Here is an 18,094-nt window from a genome sequence, read left to right as displayed (position 1 = left end):
CTTCATTGTGTACACTGCAAAGTAAATATTTGAGTTTTCAAGTGCTCAATTGAACTAAGGTTGTAGTTTCAAGTGATAATATTCAACACTAAAATATGTGTACATGAAATTTCAAAAAGAAAATAAACATTAAAAGGCAGTAGAGATACACTCTTATAGCTACCTGTCTTCAAATGGAATGTATGGAACCCAATTCATTTTCATTTCCTTCATTGGTACTACTGTTTCACCTTCCATTTGAACAGACTTAATTCCAATTTTATCAAAGGGTGGAAATGGGGATGTAACCTATTCAGAGACATGTCATGCTTCTTTGAAAACAAATTCTAATTTTACACCCCTTCCAAAGTATCTGACCAAATGTACCCACTTGATTTTTCTTCTTTCATATTCATTTACATCCTAAAAAATATCAGTTTCAAAAACCAAGACAACCCTAATATCTCTAGATCATAACACACATCCATATTTTCCACAAACCATAGGAATTAATACTCTCTTACAATTAGACCACTAGTTTTAATATATATTTTTTCTTCTTTCCATTCTTGATGCACATAAAGTGATCTTCTATTAGTTAGTAAACAAGCATGCATATTCAAAGACCAACATTACCTGGTAAATGATTTTTCATTTCTAATGTTAGTATTCTTTTGACAAAAGGTAAAATGCATACCTTGTCAGTCCTAGGGGCAAGGGCTACAACATGATACACTTTTTCATCAACTTGTGTTGTGCATACTACACCAAATTGTTCATCCATATGCCACAAAGAGTGAAGATGTGGCTATGCTTCTCTAAATGGAAAAACCCTATTGAAAACCACTTTACAATTTTTTAAAACTTTTTGTTGTTCAGCTACAAGAAATTACAAGACATCCACTTCATGCAACTGTTTATTTGAGAAAAAATTGTGGTGAATTATCTCAATCACCTATGTTTGAATTGAAGGGTATATGCATTAGAAATGCAACAATACAATGTCAACTCAAGAAATATCTCTAAATTCTGTGTCATGAACACAATGTGTGTTATATTTTAATTTTTAGCATCTCACCGCTAAAGAAGATGTTAGTGTTCCATCCTCTGGCTTCTCATCAATGTATACTTCTAACAATGAAAACCCTAGAAATCCAAATTGGCACCTACCACAGGGAAAATGCATGTATATATGCATGGGAGTCTCTTAGTTTTAGGAACAGTAACATATATCTTTAACCACCACTTTTGAAAGAAAAACATTAACAACTATAAGGTCTTGATTGGACACTAAAAAAGAATTGAAATCAACTTACCTTTCGATAATTACTACTACATATTCCATTCCAAAAATGCCATCTAGATATTTACTTTTAGGTAGCTTATCATCTCCATCTAGATCAACCTCATCACCCTTCAAAATAACACGTCGTGCAAATAAAGTTCTTGTGGGATCAAGTACTTTGGCCATCTCTATGGCATAAACTTTATTGCCCATTGTCTAAACATGTTGTTCATACAACATTCTTTCTTGGAACATAAATGATCAAAGAATGAATTAGATGAAATAAATAACTATAGTTTGCAAAGATATTAATAGTTCAATCCAAATTATAGTAACCTTGTCCAAAAAATTTCAGATGTTAGGCCACAATTTAGTCCACATTCCCATACAAGGAAAGAAAAAAAATCTAATGTTGAGGTTTCTCTTGGTCTTGCTCCTCCTCCTTCCTTAGAATTTCCTCATGCACATGATCTATTTCAATAAATTGTTGGACAAAAAAAATCACGAATTAGCAACATTTATATACTCATATTACCATGAATCAGTTCATTTACTTCACATCCCTCTTTTCCTAGGAATCGCCAGAATTATAACAAGATGGCTTATATTTAATGAAACCTTAGCTAAATTTAGAAGTGTCTGATCATGGCCCAAAACACGGCAACGTTTCTTGGCACTAAACATCTTATTTTTTTCATCAATTCTCCATGTTGTTCCTACTGGATTGCAACTCATTTCTCTTCACTTAGCCCTTCCAAGAGATGATCCACATCAACCCAAGGATTCAAATTTTTTTGTGTGAAGTGGTATTTTCATCTGAAAAACTCTATGAGGGGTATAACCATGCTAGAATACTTTGGAAGTGTTATGTCCTGTGTAGTATCTTCTTTTCAAAATTTAGAAGATTCAATGAATTCTTGATCCATGTCAATGGGGTCAATTTCTCTAATTGATTGCCCAACAAACATCTGTGATGATAGAACTCATAATGTTTTCATGTTAGAATTTTTTAGCATTTCAGCAATTCTTGCAAGATTTTCCATGAAATTATGTTCAATATTAGCCAAATACGGAACCTGTTACAAATTTGGACCCATATTTGTAGTTGTTGGTCCTAAAGCCATACATATCTACCTTCTCACTAGGATAAAATGTTTACCTATCCCACTCAAGTTCACATTATCATTACCTGAATTCATGTGAAGAATATGACAAGGATCATGAGGTTTCATCTAAGGCTTCCCAGAGTCTCCAACCTGCCCAACCAACAAATAAAATAAATGATGAATAATTCATCCGAAGGAATATTGGAAAAAAATAGAATATATAGTTAAACGATGCAACAAGTTACATTTGAAATGGCTTAGAATTGAAGTCACAGGTTTCTCTTCCAACACAAAGAAACAATGATCCAACTTCCAAGTCATATTTTCAAAGACCACCAATTAATCCAATACAAATCACCAAAGCCACATGCCTTGGGTCACTTACTTCAACCCACATATATAGAATGAAATGAAAACAAAATAAATATATTTTCCACTGTTACATCTCTCAAATAGTCATTACACACAAGATACAACTCAATTAACTATGTTGAATCACCAACATGTCTTACTGTGGAAGTTCCTTGAGTGTCAGGTTTGGAAGAAATTGCTAGTGCTTGCAATGTCTTTTTATGTTGTACATTTGAATTCTTTAGTGTTCTTGGGTCAAATGTTATTTCTTTCCCAGATGTAGAAACAAATTCTCTACTAGGACCTTACTAGGGAGGATTTGTTTGTTGACATTGATAAGGATTTTGTGTAGGTTGTGCTGACAAACTTCTATTGTTCTTGCTTAATGAGGTGTATAAGCATAGTTGGGTTTACCATTATATCAATAAATACAAAAGGTCTATTTTATTTCTCTTCTCTCTTCCTCACCTATAGATGGAATCCTTGGATTTAAAATGATATATGTACTATTTGTTTGAATTTGATTGGCTTCAAAACCAAGGTCCACTGAAGTACTTTCCTAATAGAATTATTTAGTTTTTTTGTCTTTTGTTTCTATTTTTAATAGTGACATTTTGTGTGTGTAGAAAAAATACTATTACTATAACTTCTCAAATTAGTGGACCTTGATTGGTCTCCATTGTTTTCTATTTCCATTTCTAATTTATGATCCCAGTTAGTAGGTGTTGGAATAATGGTATTATGTTCAAGCCAACCACCACATCTAGATGTCACAACTAAATGGGCCATGGATAAAAAAGTGTGTTCCTAGCTTGGTGTAAATAGAGTAGTCACACATCTGGGGGTTTCATACATCCTTCCTGGAGTGTTTGAGTAGTAACATGGCCAATGTATCACTTAGCATGACCTACTAGTGAAGGAAAAGGGACCACAGATGGAGACCAACTTCGATAAAGAAGAGATCATCATGTAAACCCAGTAGGGAACTTCCACACTGTGGGTCCAAATAGTGGCATTTCCCATCACCCCTAATGAAGCCACCTTCATTGGAAATTATTTGAAACAAATGTTGAAAAGGCTACTACCAGGTGAGAGCCCTCTCAAGAAGCTGCAGATGGTGAAGCCACTCTCCAGTGAGACTTATTCTCTTTCAGTAAAGGATACTTTGCCACCACAATAGACAGAATAAAAAATTCCAATCGCAGTGCCCTTGGTGACACAAGTCCAACGGTCTTTCCACCTCCATGGAGACACCTTCCAGGCCCACCTGATAGAGTTTCCTGCTAAGACTCTATCCTCGGTCGATGAAATACTGTGAGCATTTGGATTTCTAGAAACCATAGGGGCACATATTCCCCTCGTGCATATAGAGGATGACCCCAAAAAACAAATCTTGCATACTATAATCGAGTAGGAGGGCTAGCAATTTATAGGAACTTCAACATGTTAGGGGGAGTATTTCTCGCAGCATCACCAATTGTCACCCACAAGGATGGACAGGGACTTAACTGAAGAACAAGCATACGCACAAGAAACATACCCTATACATGAGCAACAACAACTAGGATAAATGCAGATGTGTGAGCTACACTTTTTAGGCCCCACTTCCCCTCTGAAGTAGTTTTTAGCCATGGAACATATTCAGCTGCTAGCCAGTGATCCAAAATACCGGCTAAGAATCCTATGGGTTTGCTAGGAACTGGATATCTCCCCATAACTTATTGAAGAAACATAGAAGTCATCTAATAGTACAGAAAATCCCAATTAGAGTCTCCTTTGTGATCCAAGCAATCATTCACAAGTGGCATTCCACTAAACTAGAATGCCCCTAAAGGCATGTAGCAAGGACAATTCACCCAAAATGTTATGCCTTTCGCTGACTTGATGTGTGTCATTAGAGTGAGCACAGAAGAGGCTCTGGTGAGGATGGACCAGACAGAGCAGTTCATCACAGAGCTACAACAAGTAAATAAAGATCTCAATATGCAGCTCACAGTGGTCACAACAGATCGAGATTCACAATTTCAGATGCGATAGTAGGTGGAAGTAGAGTTGGAGGCAGTCAAGGGATGATTAGAGTATATGTGGTCAGATTTGTGGGTAACCAATCTAGAATTTATACCTTATTTCTCCAAAACAGAACAAGTTGATACCCTCTACTACTCATGGGGCTCTATGAAGCAACACACGGAAGAAAGCACAGAGAAGGAGCAACATATTCAACAAACCATGCAAAGGATCACTCAATGCTTAGAGGAATGTGCCATGCTCTAGTAGCAGTTAGCACAAGTAGCCACAAGTAGGATTAATATAATCCTATCATTGTCCCTTTGGAAGTGTTATGTCTTGTGTAGTATCTTCTTTTCGAAATTTAAAAGATTCAATGAATTCTTGATCCATGTCAATGTGGTCAGTTTCTCTAATTGATTTCCCAACAAAAATATGTGATGATAGAAATCATAATGTTTTCATGTTAGAATTTTTTCATTTCAGCAATTCTTGCGAGCTTTTCCATGAATAAGGAACCTGTTACAAATTTGGAACCGGATTTTTAGTTGTTGGTCCTAAAGCCATACGTATCTCCCTACTCACTAGGATAAAATGTTTACCTATCCCACTCAAGTTCACATTATCATTACCTGAATTCATGTGAAGAATATGACAGGGATCATGAGGTTTAATCTGAGGCTTCCTAGAGTCTCCAACCTGCCCAACCAACAAATAACATAAATGATGAATATTTCATCCAAGGGAATATTGGAAAAAATAGAATTTATAGTTAAATGATGCAACAACTTACATTTGAAATGGCTTAGAATTGAAGTCACGAGTTTCTCTTCCAACACAGAGAAACAATGATCCAACTTCCAAGTCATATTTTCAAAGACCACCAATTAATCCAATACAAATCACCAAAGCCACATGCCTTGGGTCACTTACTTCAACCCACATATACAGAATGAAATGAAAACAAAATAAAAGAAAAATATATTTTCAACTGTTACATCTCTCAAATAGTCATTACGCACAAGATACAACTCAATTAACTTTGTTGAATCACCAACATGTCTTACTATGGAAGTTCCTTGAGTGTTAGGTTTGGAAGAAATTGCTAGTGCTTGCAATGTATTTTTATCTTGTACATTTGAATTCTTTAGTGTGCTTCAGTCAAATGTTATTTCTTTCCCAGATGTAGAAACAAATTCTCTAATAGGACCTTACTAGGGAGGATTTTTCTATTGACATTGATCAGGATTTTGTGCAGCCTGTGCTGACAACTTTCTATTGCTCTTGCTTAATGAGGTGTATAAGCGTAGTTGGGTTTACCATTATATCAATAAATACAAAAGGTCTATTTTATTTATCTTCTCTCTTCCTCACCTATAGATGGAATCCTTGGATTTAAATTGATATATGTACTATTTGGTTGAATTTGATTGGCTTCAAAAACAAGGTCCACTGAAGTACTTTCCTGATAGAATCATTTAGTTTTTTGTCTTTTGTTTCTACTTTCAATAGTGACATTTTGTGTGTGTGTAGAAAAAATACTATTACTATAACTTCTCAAATTAGTGGACCTTGATAGGGCTCCATTGTTGTCTATTTCCATTTCTGATTTCTGATCCCAATTAGTAGGTGCTGGAATAATGGTATTTTGTTCAAGCCAACCACCACATCTAGATGTCACAACTAAACATGCCATGGATAAATAAGTATGCTCTTGGATTGATGTAAATAGAGTAGTCACACAGCTGGGGGTTTCATACATCCTTCCTGAAATGTTTGAGTAGCAACGTGGCCAATGTATCACCTAGCAGGACCTACTAGCAAAGGACAAGGGACCACAGATGGAGACCAACTTCGATGAAGAAGAGATCATCATGTAACCCCAGTAGGGAACTTCCACAACCTGGGTCCAAACAGCAGAGCTTCCCATCACCCCTGATGAAGCCACCTTAATTGGAAAATATTTGAAACACATGTTGAAAAGGCTACTGCTAGGTGAGATCCCTCTCAAGAAGTTGTAGATGGTGAAGCTACTCTCTAGCAAGACTTATTCTCTTCCAGTAAAGGATACTCTACCACCACAATAGACAGAATAAAAAATTCCAGTCGTAGTGCCCTTGGTGACACAAGTCCAGCGGTGTTTCCACCTCCATGGAGACACCTTCCAGGCCCACCTAACAGAGCTGCCTGCTAAGACTCTATCCTCGGTCTATGAAATACTGTGAGCATTTGGATTTATGGAAACCACAGGGGCACATATTCCCCTCGTGCATATAGAGGATGACCCCAACAAACAAATCTTGCATACTATAATTGAGCAGGAGGTCCAACAGTTTATAGGAACTTCAACATGTTAGGGGGAGGAATTCTTGATCCATGTCAATGTGGTCAATTTCTCTAATTGATTTCCCAACAAACATCTGTGATGATATAACTCATAATGTTTTCATGTTATAATTTTTTAGCATTTCAACAATTCTTGCAAGATTTTCTATGAAATTCTGTTCAATATTAGGCAAATAAGGAACCTGTTACAAATTTGGACCCAGATTTGTAGTTGTTGGTCCTAAAGCCATACGTATCTCCCTGCTCACTAGGATAAAATGTTTATCTATCCCACTCAAGTTCACATTATCATTACCTGAATTCATATGAAGAATATGACATGGATCATGAGGTTTCATCTGAGGCTTCCCAAGGTCTCCAACCTACCCAACCAACAAATAACATAAATGATGAATAATTAATCCAAGGGAATATTGGAAAAAAATAGAATATATAGTTAAATGATGCAACAACTTACATTTGAAATGGTTTAGAATTGAAGTCATGGGTTTCTCTTCCAACACAGAGAAACAATGATCCAACTTCCATGTCATATTTTCAAAGACCACCAATTAATCCAATACAAATCATCAAAGCCACATGTCGTGGGTCACTTACTTCAACCCACATATACATAATGAAATGAAAACAAAATAAAAGAAAATTATATTTTCAACTGTTACATCTCTCAAATAATCATTACGCACAAGATACAACTCAATTAACTTTGTTGAATCACCAACATGTCTTACTGTGGAAGTTCCTTGAGTGTCAGGTTTGGAAGAAATTGCTAGTGCTTGTAATGTATTTTTATGTTGTACATTTGAATTCTTTAGTGTGCTTCGGTCAAATGTTATTGCTTTCCCAGATGTAGAAACAAATTCTCTACTAGGACCTTACTAGGGATTTTTCTATTGACATTGATCGGGATTTTGTGCAGCCTGTGCTAACAACCTTCTATTGTTCTTGCTTAATGAGGTGTATAAGCATAGTTGGGTTTACCATTATATCAACAAATAAAAAATGTATATTTTATTTCTCTTCTCTCTTCCTCACCTATAGATGGAATCCTTGGATTTAAATTGATATATGTACTATTTGGTTGAATTTGATTGGCTTCAAAAATAGGGTCCACTGAAGTACTTTCCTGATAGAATCATTTAGTTTTTTGTATTTTGTTTCTATTTTCAATAGTGACATTTTTTGTGTGTGCAGAAAAAATACTATTACTATAACTTCTCAAATTAGTGGACCTTGATAGGGCTCCATTGTTGTCTATTTCCATTTCCGATTTCTGGTCCCAGTTAGTAGGTGCTGGAATAATGGTATTATGTTCAAGCCAACCACCACATCTAGATGTCACAACTAAACAGGCCATGGATAAACAAGTATGCTCCTAGCTTGGTGTAAATAGAGTAGTCACACAGCTGGGGGTTTCATACATCCTTCCTGAAGTGTTTGAGTAGCAACGTGGCCAATGTATCACCTAGTAGGACCTACTAGCGAAGGAAAAGGGACCACAGATGGAGACCAACTTCGATGAAGAAGAGATCATCATGTAACCCTAGTAGGGAACTTCCACACTGTGGGTCCAAATAGTGGAGCTGCCCATCACCCCTGATGAAGCCACCTTCATTGGCAAAGATTTGAAACACATGTTGAAAAGGCTACTGCCAGGTGAGAGCCCTCTCAAGAAGCTGTAGATGGTGAAACCACTCTCCAGCAAGACTTATCCTCTTCCAATAAAGGATACTCTTCCACCACAATAGACAGAATAAACAATTCCAGTTGCAGTTCCCTTGGGGACACAAGTCCAACGGTCTTTCCACCTCCATGGAGACACCTTCCAGGCCCACCTAACAGAGCTGCCTGCTAAGACTCTATCCTTGGTCGATGAAATACTGTGAGCATTTGGATTTCTGGAAACCATAGGGGCACATATTCCCCTTGTGTATATAGATGATGACCCCAACAAAAAAATATTGTGTACTATAATCGAGCAGGAGGGCCAACAATTTATACGAAATTCGACATGTTAGGGGGAGGATTTCTCACAACATCATCAATCATCACCCGCAAGGATGGACGGGAACTTAACTGAAGAACAAGCATACACACAAGAAACAAACCCTGTACATGAGCAACAATAGCAATCATTCACAAGTGGCATTCCACTAAACTAGAATGCCCCTGAAGGCATGCAGCAAGGACAAATCACCCTGAATGTTATGCCTTCAGTTGACTTGATGTGTGTCATCAGAGTGAGCACAAAATACACTCTAGTGAGGATGGGCCAGAAAAAGCAGTCCATCATGGAGCTACAACAAGTAAATAAAGATCTCAATATGCATCTCACAATGGTCATAGCAGATCGATATTCACAATTTCAGATGTGACAGTAGGTGGAAGTAGAGCTCGAGGTAGTCAGGGGATGATTAGATCATATGTGGTCAGAGTTGTGGGTAACCAATCTGGAATTTACACCTTATTTCTCCCCTGTGGAACAATTCGATACCCTCTACTACTCATGGGGCTATATGAATCAACACACAAAAGAATGCATAGAGAAGGAGCAACATATTCAACAAACCATGCAAAGGATCACTCAATGCTTAGAGGAATGTGTCATGCTCCAGTTGCAGTTAGCACAAGTAGCCACAAGTAGGATTAATATAATCCTATCATTGTCCTGCTATCAGATTATAGAATTGGTCCACCATATCATTGTCTAAATCGGTCTACACCTATTCAATGAATCTATATCCCTACGAGGGGTCCAAGGTTTGGACTACCTTCTTTTCAGGCTTCTTAAAAGAAATCCTCCACTATTTTAGATTCAGGATAACATCATTTTCAAAATCCCAATCAATCCCTAGCAATACATGATAGAGGTCCTTTTCATCCAGGATATCAATTACTTTGAAATCCACATAGGTCTTCACTCCATCTAGATTCACTTCCATATGTTCCAGCCCACCGATTAGGAACTTCCTTGAGCAGTTCGCTAGATGTAGCTGAATCAATGAGTATAGGAGCTTCAGATGCCCTATGAATTCCCATGATTTTTTATTTCTTTTATTTCTTTTTTTCATGTTCATATTTGATCCCAGATCTAGCATAACCTCTTCATTTTTGTATCCACCTATCAGAGCAGTGTGGCAGAACACCTTTCTAGATCTCTTCTTTTGAACCCAGCGCAGAGGTAATTCATCATCTTAAATGGATGGATTAAATATGTGCAAGAAGATACCTTCACTTTGTTGTTGACTTATAATCCTCCAATATTATGAGGAAATTATTCAACCAACCTTGAACATCATCCTATGTGGGGTGCAGAGGGGTATTATGGCACCTTCTCGATAACCTTCCCATTGGTATTTGTAGCACTGGAAGAGTCCTAGTTCCCATCTCTCATGTCAAGATAGTGTCCTTGATCAAATTCATTCCATATTTGAAGTATTCCTTCCACTGAAATGCACCAAATGCGACAACATCCAACTGAGATCTTTGAATCTGTTCAAGAACCACAGTGCCCACATATACACCCATTTTAGCACACCCTCTGGCCACACTTTTGGTGAGGCCTTGTAGACAAAAGCTGACTCTGCTACCATGTTGTGGCTAGATTCTATAAATAAATAAAGAACAAACTCTTGGATCCTTAATCAAGAGACCAAATTCACAAGGTACCCACTATAATTTGTTTTTTCATTATCCCCATATGTTGTATTTCAAAAAGCTAGGTGCATTATAAAGCGCCTTAAAAATAGAGACACATATTATGTGCCTAAAGATGATGTGACACTAAATCAGTCCATGAATCCAAGTTGTATAACAGCCTTGCTACAGTGTATCAACACCAAGACAGAATGAAACTCAGAACCGACCAGCCTCATTTTAATAGCACATTGAAAACTGAACAGACCCATAAAAAAACCCAGAACCTATCCCAGGTCAATGAGTTGGTCTACCTCTAAGTCATATGCCATTTATGATGGGGTACTATAAAATGATGGGTTTCTTTCAATATATTATATGCATTTTGTTTTGTAGAAGTGTAGCTTGCTCTCTCTAATGAGGAATAGGACCAATCAATTTCCAAAACTCCACAATTTCACTATGGTGATTAATATGATTCCTAAGTTGTTTAGAATTATGGGAATCTTGCATAAGATCATCATCTGACTTGTGCTTCCTATCAAGAAATATTCCTACAACATGTTCCTTGTGATAACATTAGAATCAGCAAGGCAAGGATTTCAACAACCTTTCACCTAGGATCTCTATTCTTTGGTTGGATTTTCTGAGAAGACCCATTCATTAGATTTGTTAACTTCCCTGTCTCAACTGCACCCTTAATACTATGGATAACTGGTACTTCTAGCTCCTCTGAAGAATTAGTTTGAATATTTAACCCCACAACATTGGATTCCATGTATGAGTTCAATTGTGGAATTATGGAATCTACTGTTCATACATACATTGATCAAGCTAAATAAACAGACACAAAGTTCAGACATAAAAAATCTTTTGCACAACAAAACCATTGGCAAGGAGCATATATTTTCACTTAAGTTTGAGCTTTATTTAACTCTTATATCTTACAATGGCTTCATATTATCTAATTTCATATGGTACATTAGGATCCTTCCTGATACAGAACAATTATAGCACCCAAAATTCCATAGTTTCAACCAGATATTGGAACAAGGACAAATTTAGAAGAAGAACAAATACACCAAAAGAGTATTTTCTTTATAACATCCAATGACCCGTCCAATTAAAAATGGCTAATTAGTATATCTAGAACAATGCTTGCACCATACTCAGAACTGTCATTGCTGCTAATTGCAATTGGAGAGTCATGTATACTAGATTGCTTTCTTTTGGTGGCTCCTACTCAGACAGTATCCTGAGATGAGTTTGACATGATGGTCATATGAGGTTGGAAGCTACTTGGTGTAATTTTCCTTAAATCCTGAAAACAACAGAGCAGAAATGTCATTTTTTAATCAATTTTTATTGAAGCTTCTACATACAATAGATGTTCTCACAATTGCAACACAAACATGTTCCATCAGTATGAATTATCAAATGTTGCAAGCCAAATTGCAAGGCACATTGAATTCATTTTAGGCAAAAGAAGAATATGACATAAAGGTCCATGCCAAGACAAATTATGTAGACAAGGTTGTTGAGTCAATACTTACCATGTGTTTCAGAGCCATAGCGAAGGTTGGCTTTGAGAGTGTCCTCCCAAAGACAGTGCTCTCTTGAGATGACATTGAATTCACTGTCTCTTAAGGTTGCAAGGTGGCATTGACAAACTTAGTTGATTGCTTTACTATACTTTGAGAGAGAGATCTCATTTCATCTATACCTTTCTCTACCATCTTGCTGCCAAGTGAAATGGGCATTGTCACGCTATGAATGCCATTACCATGTATTTTGGTATTCTACAAACTAGACCTATCACCAGTAAGGTTGTCATACCAAACTCTCTCTTGATCTATTCACTGACCATGACTGTCTTCTTGGACTACTTATAGTAGGAGCTTCAGTTGTACATCACACAAAGTTGGGGGCTGCAGGTCTACACCTATTAGCTAAAGTTGTATTTTCTGGCATTGTGGTCCTTAAATTTGGAGGTGTTCCACCTAAAAAAGTAGGCATTAAAGAAGGCTTCAAAGGATTTATTTTCACTTTGAGATAAGTTCCTTGTGGCATTTCAGAATTTCTAGATGACATGATGTTATCTTTTCTCACAGAAGAAGGCTCTAGCAGAGGAACTAAATTCTTCTGACTTAGTTTTTTCATGGAAGATTGAAACAATGGTTTTGATAACTGCATGGATGACCTTGGTTAGGACTTTGATGCAGATAATACTGAATTTGAAGATGTGTTAGAAGACCTTGAAGAAGCTGCAGAGTTTGGTGTTTTCACTGAAATTTTCTTTGTTTTTGGCTTTGATCCAAACAGAATTGACCTTGAAGAAGCTTTATATTTGGTTTTTCTCACTAAAGGTTTTCGTGTGGTTGTGTTTCTTAAACCATCATTACCATAGGATGTCTTTGGTGCATAGATTCTTGACCTTGATGAGGGTATGGAAGACCTTGAAGAGGCTACAGCTTTTGGTGATGTCATTGATGGTTTCTCTATTATTGTGTTTGTTAAACTTTTTATCCTAGAGGAGGGTTTTATCCAACGTGAATTTGAAACCCCCCTCATAGTTTTCAATGAAGGTTCTATCTGAATGTTAGGGAGATGCACATTATATAAAGTCAATCTCATGTACCAAAAACTTCATAGACATCCCAAAAACTGAAACAACCTATTATATGTTAAAATATTACTGTTTTGGTGTGGCTCATTGTTGTTTCTCCAAATGTGAAGAGAGTGACAACAGAGTGGCCATAATGAGCTATCATCATTCCCTTCATAGGTTTGTAATCATCAAGCACTGAGTTTATTGTTGTCTCCCAATAAACGACATCACCCCTAGTAGATCGAATTCGTGTGAGAGGATTATCTAGATTTAAACAGGAATGCAACAAATTACAGAGATAACCATAAACACAGAGATACAATGGAAATAATACTTCATTTCATTAATGTAAAATACTGAAATATGCTTACAAACAGAAATGGAAATAAACCAGCTAGGGCGATGGTAGCTTATCTTTGAGAAGAGATGTGGCAGCTACATGCCTCTGAGCTACCTTACAATGAGGCTCAAGGGCCTTTTTATTATTAAACAGTAAGAGCAAACCCTAAACAACCAAAAACCTAACCCGAGGAGATGTAACACTGAGAGTTTATGGGCCCCGTTGAAGTGAGTTGGACAGCCAACTTCCCGAGGTCGCGACTTGGTCATATTATCTGCGTTTGATGCACATGATAACCCGTTGGAAATATCTCTCCAAGGACTACGACAGAAAAGATGATTTTAGACATAAAATTGCTAGCGATATATTTCCAAAAAAAAACATTGTTTAGGGCCTCAAAACGGCTCTGGAAGTTTAGGACCCAAAAAACTGCTAAAAATAGTAAACTATGCTACAATTAAGGAAATTGAAAAATTGAAAGAAGCAATGGTGGGGGTCCAAGTCGAATTGGTGGGTGGCCACCAATATCCACCTGGATCAAATGAGAATCTTCCATATGGACAAGAAGCCCAGTTCTCTAGCTAAAATAGCCAAAGAGAACATGTCTGATAATCTCAGCAGGGCCATCACTTCTAGCCTTTAAGGTTGATCGATCTGCACAAATCTTAAGAACAAAGTAGTCTTCCGCATTTATTTGCTACTCTCCAATGCAACTAGCATTAGAAAACATGGCTGCAATGGTTCTTCTATCCAAGCTGTGAATGAAACACAACATTTCAGGATTTGAACACAACAGAATTTATTTATTCAAACTAGAAATGAAGAAGAAATATAACTTCTAAATTCAGAAAAATGTGGATTCTGTACTTTATCAAGAACTAAGTATGAATGTAGGCTTTGGTAATTGGGTAATGAAAAACTGATAAAATTGAACACTGCGAAAACTAAAATTTGGCAATAGGTAGTGTGTAATTTCACTAAAACTATCAAACACGTATTCCAGATATCCTAAACATATAGGAAATATTAACACATGATCCATCAGGTTCTACTTTGTCCAGGTTATAAATAATCATTCCTATAAGAGACCAACAAGAAACACAAGTTTTAGCACCTATCTAAGAGTTGTCAAAAATTAAATAAATAGATCATAACCTAAAACTAAAAAAATCATCTCAAATATGGCTTGAGTGAAAAAACTAAATCTATTAAAATATGGAAAAATCTAAAATTACCAATCCCTTCAACTAGTAAAGAAAAACAAGAAGAAAGCACCCAGAGGACCACAAATAACAGTACAATAGAGAAAAAGAATAGTATCTCAGCAACTATAATTGCAAGGCATAAATTAATATCATATATTCCAATTGCAGCACTAAAAGAAAATTCAAAATAACATAAAAGCAGAGACAACACTGTATTACACAAGTAAACATTGTTAATGGAAAGATGCAACACGGATTGGCAGAATCATGTCTTTATCAGTGAAATTTCATCAAACCATTGAACAATTTGATGTTGACAATATTTAAATAAGTTAAAGGAAACCCTTGACCTATATTGTACAGTTTCTGGGATGGAAATCAATATGTAGAAACCTTCACTTGGTTTTAATTGGGTAGAGGAGGAATAACTTACAATGATATTGTATGTCTTCTTGTTTTAGAGCTCAAATTTTCAAAAAGGCTTTAAGTATCCACATTTCAAGAATCACTGGAATTAGTTGATAAAGAATATAGGGAAAAAAAACTAGCAGTGTAATCAATGGCTTTCTTGGGAGGTAGATTGACATTGGCCAAGGCAGTGTTGGAAGCAAGTCCAATCTATTGGCATATTATGGCCTACATCCCTAAGGGGTATTGAAATAATTAGAAGGAAATTATTTAAAGTTTTTATGGATAGGTAAGAGGAAGAAAGAGGGCATTCCACTTGTTAGATGCTAGTCCTTGTCTAAACCAAAAGAAACTAGAGGTTGGGATTTCAAATACATTCACTTCTTTGGAAAATTTCTAGCTACCAAAAGTCCATGGTAGATTATTTCCAAATAGGGACTCTAGAGGCAGGTGATATACCAAAATAACATTGAACACCTTAACATGGAATAATGAGATAGGAAGGAAAACAAAACTATCCAAAATGGGTCTATAGTCTGGAAATCATTGGCATTGACTTTCACTTTGGTAGGTGTATGGTTAATATGGGGAGTTGGAAAAGGGGATCAAATTGGAATAGGGGCTAATCCATAGGTTCAATGTGGAGAAGCCTACAGATTACCATTGTATTTGATTTCTACTTTGCAACGTCAAGGAATTCATACCCTGGGTTAGGGAACCGATGCAATATCTGCCTCATTTTGGCAGCAAAGATGGAAGAAAGGAAAGGAGTTTGGTTTGAAAAAGAGGGAAATACACCACTGGAAGGTATTTGTGGATCAACATATGAATATTCATATCAGAATAAGCAAGGAGGATTTTCTGTTGTACTCAAGGAACCCTGCCCTAGGAGGATATACTCCTATATTAGGGTACAAAGAAAAGTTTGTAGATACAACCTAGGAAGAGGAGGCCTGGAGGTGAAAGATTCCATGCAAGTCTTATGCTCCTCTAAATTCAAAGGTTTGAATGTGTTAGGCCCCAATACTACTAGTGACTCCCCCATTACTATTGTCATTGTATCCCTTATTGTTATTATTGTGCCCATATTGCCCCCGTATTGTTATTAGTATGCCCCAAATAAACCCACTATTGTTATTTTTGTGCCCTTATGTTATTACTGTTATGTCGGCTTGATTATATTGTGACCCGTTAGACTCCTATATATAGAAGGGAGGTTTAGTCATTTGTATCATCCAAGAATTGTTCATTTGTGTAACATAAAGGAGGTTTCCCCCTCAAAGAGGGTGAATTATAAGGCATTCATCTATCTTTTCTATCTTTTTGTGAGCCGGTTTCCTAACATTTGGTATCAAAGCTTTGAATTTTAGGGTTTCGCTGCTCCAAACAGGTCGTCATGGAATTTTCACTATAAATTTTTTCTGTGACGTTTCAAAAGCTAAAAGAAAAACCCATTTGAGCTGAAACCGTTGTGAACTTCAGTTATAATTTTAGAGCTTGTATCGCTATATTTGCGGAGATATGATCTGCGGAAGTTAGGGTTTCTGCAAACTGTTGAATTACATTCCAAACATGTGACCTATGGAAAATCATCATAACTTTTGTTTTGGGCATCATATTGAAATTTCGTAAGAAGTTTTAGAAAGAGGATGACCTATAGTTTTCTGTGTATCATTTTCAGGTACTAAGGTTGAAAGAGTGACACGTGGCACATCGTACAAGTTTACCCTACTAAACTAGTCTATAATCAAGTCACCATGTGAGATTTGGCATAACTCTTCCTTGGAGAATCCAATCTTGATCAGACTTGCAGGGTTAGAAATAGAACTCAAAGGGCTACTGCAGGACGTGATTTCAGATATTCAAGATTCGTAGTTACAAAGATACAATAGATTCAATATCAAGCTCTTACAAAGTGAAAAAAAGGTGTGTAGTTTTTTTTAAATTTTGCATAAGATTGGTTTGAAAAATTAGTTTGAAGGAATTCAAAGGGAAGAGTGAAGAATTATTAGCATCAATTAATGCCCCGAAGAAAGAAAATGGAAACACCTAGAAAGCAACCTGAAATCTCTAGCATGACTCGTGAAGAAGAGGAAGAAATGCAACATGATATATCAAAATTACAAGACCAAGTACAACAAATTTCACTCTCACTAAAGGTAAATGAAGCCAAGATGAATGGCATGGAAGCTAATATGAATGGCATGAAAGTTAAGATGGATGGTGTGAAAGCTAATATGAATGGCCTGCAAGTTAAGATGGATGGTGTGGAAGCTAAGATGGATGGCATGGAAGCTAAGATGAATGGCATGGACACGAAGATGAATGGCATGGACGATAAGATGGAAGAATTGAAGATAAATTTGAATATGGCTACAAGAAATGGTCATTAATGGTGAAAGGGTAGTAAAGGAAACTCATGATGAGAACAAAAGAAATGTTAATCATGATTTCATAGAGTCAAATGTTCAATTGAAGACCCACCCTGTTCCAAAAATTGATATGAGTAAGTTTGATGGCAAGGATGCCAGAATATGGATACTATAGATGGAGAAATTTTTCGATCTCCATAATGTGCAAAACACACAAAAGGTATGTATTGCAACTTTATATTTGGAACCAAATCAGTTTGTATGGTATCAATGGCTTTTCTCTCATAAACAAATTGTCACTTGGGAAATTTTTATGGAAGAAATGATAGCACATTATGAGGATACAAAAAGAAACACATTTTTTAGCCAATTGATAAATCTCAAACAAAAGGGTTCAATGATGGAGCACATTGAGGACTTCAAAAAATTGAACATAAGGGTAAAAGATATT

The 18,094-nt window shown here is 36.4% G+C and overlaps 1 pseudogene; it reads right to left on the bottom strand.

The window, feature by feature from the left end:
• LOC149267383 (RNA polymerase II C-terminal domain phosphatase-like 3) overlaps positions 1-18,094 on the bottom strand; it is a 167,305-nt pseudogene that overhangs the window by 14,910 nt on the left and 134,301 nt on the right.

Source organism: Pinus tabuliformis, chromosome 6, assembly GCF_031772625.1.
Source record: "Pinus tabuliformis cultivar Carrire ecotype Pingquan chromosome 6, CPIR1, whole genome shotgun sequence".
Classification (NCBI taxonomy): Eukaryota; Viridiplantae; Streptophyta; class Pinopsida; order Pinales; family Pinaceae; genus Pinus; species Pinus tabuliformis.
This window is presented reverse-complemented; position numbering and strand designations above follow the sequence as displayed.